The sequence below is a fragment of the Protopterus annectens genome, chromosome 1.part1, assembly GCF_019279795.1.
Source record: "Protopterus annectens isolate FY-2018-M chromosome 1.part1, PAN1.0, whole genome shotgun sequence".
Taxonomy (NCBI): Eukaryota; Metazoa; Chordata; order Ceratodontiformes; family Protopteridae; genus Protopterus; species Protopterus annectens.
This window is the reverse complement of record NC_056726.1, coordinates 1,614,512,825-1,614,518,824: the sequence shown is the minus strand read 5'-3', so window position 1 is coordinate 1,614,518,824 and position 6,000 is coordinate 1,614,512,825.

Here is a 6,000-nt window from a genome sequence, read left to right as displayed (position 1 = left end):
ACACATGGGTTGACAAAACGTATGACATGTGTCACGACTCGGGGAGATTGGGCAGTGTGTACGGGTGTGTTCATACCCCAGTTGTGCTCACAGTAAGGATGAGTGCTGTAGAGGGCTGTCAGGTAGGGGAATCATGGGTATGCAGTCATAGGCCTAAGTGTGCAGGTGTTGGTTGGCAGAGACGTATTAGGCCCACCCTGTGGAAGTAATTAATATTCCTATGTGGGTATAGCAGATGCCCATACCTCCCAAACCTTAAGAGCACATCTACTGGATAGTCCGTAAACCATTGGGGGAACACAAAGGGACTATATCAGTGAACTGTACCCGATTATCATGGACATCTGTGATTACGAATCAGACTCTAACACAGTCCCAACTATACCCTTTTAGAACCAATGATATTAGGTGGACAGGTGGCAAAATACATGTAATGAATAATGACAACATGTATGAGTCATAAACAGCATGTACCTCGAAAAATGTGTATGAATACATATGCTCTGGGACTGTCAATGTGTCAGGTTAATAGTACCAATCATCTAAATGTGTCCCTGAGGGTGTTATGCAGTGTCCCTGATTCAGTGTTCATTCTCTCCCATTCGTATGTGAGGTCTGCCAGTGACAGAAAGCGCATATTCCGCCGATGATAGCATAATAGGTAGTGGTTACCACCTGTTCACCTTTACGAGGGACACTCCCCTTTGGCCAGTTGTGTCCTGCAAAATAAATGTTATTATGGCACATGGCCTGTAATTTAGGGCAAAGAATCCATATATTGTCTGTAGTGGTTGCATAAAATTATTATGTTGTATCTGAAACACCTAGATGTTATAGGAAACAGTATTAGCAACTATAATGCTACAAGAATAACTTTTGATTTAGGCAAACCGGTGAAGTAGTCAATTCTCTACTGGCTGTGGGTATATGTTGCCCTGCCAAATCTGACATCTCTACATATAGGTGCTATAGGGCTGCCACCTTTCAAAATGGCCAAAGTGGGAGCTGCTCCGTAGAAATGTCAGACGTACCAGGTCAGAACATACCTACAGCTGTGCATAGTACAGAACTATACTTATTACAGATGTACTAGGTGAGAACATACCTACAACCGTGCATAGTACAGAACTACATGTATTTGCACAAATCAAAGCTTCTTCTAGTAGCAGTGCACTTGCTTATACTACTTCACATAACATATAGAAGTGTCATATATACAATAACTGTTACATGCAACTATTACAGAAACGTCAAATATAATATTGTCCTGTAATCAGGACATCTGCTATGCCATCCACCTAAGGAGGGACTGTCCCATGCAAAGTGGGACAGGTGTTAATCCTAAATTCCTACCTCGCCCAATTTAAATGGTGGCAAACCAACAATAGGTATGCGGTAACATGACCCCGCAGACGGATGTGGGTCCCAAAACACATTTACATGTCTGCATTGCAGAGTATCAGTTCCCATGTATCAGCCAGATGGGAGCAGATTGTATGAGGAACACACATATAATATGATTAACTCACTGGACAGGCCGCCGATTCCGTACAGTCAAACACCATGCTGTTGCCTAATGGTCAGCCATACCCAATACTGTAGTCATGTAGTCCGATATACTAGGCATCACAAGGGATTGCGCCCACCCAGCATCAGTGACACATGCAAGCACCAATGTCAGTGCATGTGCAAGTGACGGAGCGAGTGGGTGTAAGCATGTTTGGCTACCAGTATGCGAGTATTGCACTGGTAAAGAAATGTGGAGGCTAACCAAGTGTAAGAAGCTGTAACCAGAGGTCAGCAGTGCTTAACACCATGCAAACCCACGCACAACCGCTCCCAACTGCTTCAATGTGCCTTACCCCCTCTGTATCCAATGGGCTTGTTCTGCCCATAAACAAATAACAGTCCTTTGCAAGTGTTGGTAGCAACACCCTGCACATACAGCTAATGTGAATTACCAATACACCATGGCAAATATACAGACAATAGACTGTACCACACACATACCATACAGCACAGTCATCCAACAGTATAGCAATGTACCGGCAGATATGTCCGGACCACTGGTGTTTGCAGACCTGGCCTTCTTGTGTTTACGTGTGTGAGCATGCCCAGTATGATCATTCCACATGTTGTCGACTGACATTGCCATCATACCTTCATGTATTTGAGCATGCCCAGTATGGCCAACTGCATGTGTTACATGTCCAGGTAGTCTGTACTGTGGTGCCAACCTCTGCATTGTACACTGACAGGTGGCATGCTGTGTCTGCTGGGTATCCATTGGTCATGTGGCATTGACTGTTGCTACATTTCTGCACAGCGTAGGGGGATATCTGACTGTATCCCCATTACTACACAGCACCGGGGGGGGGTACACCTGACTGTTGCTATATGTGTACGTTGGAAGGGGGGCACACCTGACACTTGCACACTTTTGCTACTACTGTACTGGTATGTTAGGTACTCCATTTCAGTGTGTAGACCTACTTATTGTGCTGGCTAGAGGCATACCAGTGTTCTCCAGATCTTAGCTTTAATTACCAACATATTAGTTTCAGACATCCTAGCCTTCACAACCTACATCCAAATGCCTGGCCTGCTGTAGTCTGTCTGTGTGGGTCTGTGGGGGGGGTCATCCATAGGGCATATTCAGAGGCCATAGTACAGCATATGCCTGTGTTGGTCTACACCTGTCCAGCTGGCTGAGACTTATGTGGGCTGTATGGGCACACATGATGCTCAGCCCATTACCCGCAGTGGGTTATGACACCTTGTGTACTACTGGCTACTATGGTGACCCCCATATGTGCTACAAAATTCATGGTGCCACTATGAATGTCTACTGCCTGCTGCCTTAACATTCGGCCACCAAATTCCCTTGCATGCTCTCATCCATACCATAGCTACAGGTACCAACACATTCTAATACAATTGCCAATTGGTAGGTTGATTGACTTACCTTGAGGGTGTGCCAGACCTTAGGATGGTGCTGGAGGGCTGCCTATGTCGGATGCACATAGTGCACTTCCTATATATGGCTGCGCACAGGTAGTGTCATGTTTGGCATCCCTTTTACTGTCTGTGCAAGTCAGAGAGGGTGACATTCCCTGGGTCCCTACTGTGTCAGTGCATATGCTATGCGTTGCCTCTTTGCCAAGGCCAGGTTATAATGGGCATGCCTCCTTCTGCCTACTGGGTCCGGCTCAGGTTGTTCCTCCTCCGAGTCACTCTGTGCCTGTACAGGCCTTGGCATTGGTGGGGGGGGGCTGTGTGACCCTGCCCCATGCTGTTCCTGTTGCAGCTGTTTTGGCAGGATCATATTGTGTAGCATAGCACATACCCTAACAATTTGGGTGCATGTAGCTGGTGAATAATGCAAGGCTCTACTGGATCTGTCCAGACACTGGAACCGTGACCTGAGCATCCCAAACACATGCTGTATTATATGTCTGGCCTGTGTGTGTGCCTCATTGCAATGTCATTGTTCAGGTATGTGTGCATTTCTGATGGGTGTCATCAGCCACGGCTCCAGTGGGTACCCAGCATCACCCACTAGGTGTCTGTAAGGGATGTCCATATTGACAAAGCTATGGTACAGCTGCATCAGATGCCATATATCAGAATCATCATAGCTTCCTGGGCAGCCAGCACACACATTCAGTATAATGCCCTGGGCATTGCATACGACCTGGCAGTTGATGGAGGGGATGTCCCTGCGGTTAATGTAGGCCCTACCCTGCTCACCGGCTAGTGCTTTGATGTGTACATGCATGCAGGCTATAGCACCCACTACCCCTGGGTAGTCTGCCATTTGGTGGAAGAGACGCATATTGCTGGTCAACACCTCACTTGTGTTGTGGAAATGTACGTGCTCACTGGCATGTGGTGACAGGGCACCCATGAACTGGTGGAATACCCTGGATGCAGATGCCTGTGAGATCCCCATGATATCCCCAGTTGTGCCTTGGAAGGTACCTGTGGCTAGTATACCTAGGTCTACACATACCTTGGTATCCACTGAGATGGGTTCCCCTCGGCCTGTTCAATGTGTCAGGTGTGGCTGGCACAGCTCAACAATCTGCTGTAGGAGTTCTCTGCCCACCCCATAGCGCTCCACTATATCCAGCTCATGTAGCCCCCGGTAGGTTACCCTGGGTCTGTACAGTCTTATCTGTCTCCTCACTGAGGGTTGTTCAGCAGCATTCACAACCTCACCACCCTCAGTCTCCTGCACATGTTGGTCTATGTTGCCTGCTGCAGCCCTTCTCATTTCGTAGGATTGTTTGTTAAAATTTCCCCGCATGTATACACCAGTGGTATAGAGTGTGGAAAAATCTGAGGGCGTGGTGCTTGCTCACTTTATCGTGGTATTCTGCGCCGGGCTGGTCTGCTGAGCCTGTAATTTGCTGATTCTGATAAATATCACCTGTTTACCCAGCTTGTTCACCTTGATTACTCTCCTACTGCTGTTGTCCCTCCCAATTGCACTAGGCAGGTATAGACACACCCCTAACTTAGGCGTGCTAAGCTAAGAGCAATCCCGAGACACTGGGCTCCAATGTACATACAGTATGCCTGACACTCCATCCCCCCGTGCATTCACCTATATTCGAGTACTGCACCCGGCTATCTATACACATACACTCTTGGGACCTGCATCACACCCTGGGGATAAACGGGATTCACTATTTTCCAACTCGTTTGCATAGTATTGTCTTCTAATGCATAGTTACATGAACCATACTGAGCCTCCCCAAAAATACCCACTGCTTACTATCGCGCAGACCCACACACAACTGGTTAAAAGTGCCTTACTATCACCGTATTCAATGTCCCTTGTTCTTCCCAGCAACAAAACAACCGTCCTCTGCACCTCTCGAAACCGGGTCTCTGCACACCACAGACGATGTGCTTTACCACTAAGCCATGGCAGATATACATACATCTGAGGTTATCACGTACAAATCATCCAGCACAGGCATTCAACAGTATAGGACATGTATTCCATCATGTAGATTTATGTGTGCTAATGCCCACATATATATATATATATATATATATATATATATATATATATATATATATATATATAGATATGTAGATATATATAGATATATATATATATATATATATATATATACATATGTATATATCTATATCTATATATATTATATATATATATATATATATATATATATATATATAAACATATGTATATATCTACATATATATATATAGATATATATAGATATACAGATACATATACAAATATAGAATATATATCTGAACAGCGGACCACGTGACACCAAAGCATTAGATAAGAATGAAAAGGAAACTACATGCACCTCCTGCATTATGTACTGGTGTTAATATCAAGGCAAGTGTGTTTCTGTGTGTCACACGGGTTCAGACTGTATTAAGGGTAAGATTAGGGCTGCTGACATTACTCACCAGACCTATTGCCGAATGTATGTGTATGTCTTGCCAACTCAGTCTCTTGGCCGATTGTGACATTTATGGCCACTATATTGGAAAACAACAAAATACGCTCCTCAACACATCCAGTAGCTAGTCACTCACAGACACCAACACATAGCATATGACTGTCAAACACACACACCTGTCATGCCTTGGAATAGAAAACCTACCTGTCTTTTCTATCACACTACAGCATTACACAGTTACAGAACACGCTACCGAGATTACGGAGACATATCACTCCCAGAGGTGTACTTCTAGGTGGGTGACGTCATCAGCAATGGCAAAGTCGGTGATAGGGATTGTATGGAGTGTGAGCAGTCTAAAAGCATTATTCTGTCCCCAAACAAACGGAGATACACACACACACAGTTGGCATTGCTGGGATTAGAACACCAACCTAATTACCATATCACATTACAACATTACGCAGTTACAGAATGCACTACTGAGATTCCTGGGACACAGCATTCCCAGAGGTGTATTTGTAGATGGGTGACATCATCGGCCATGCTA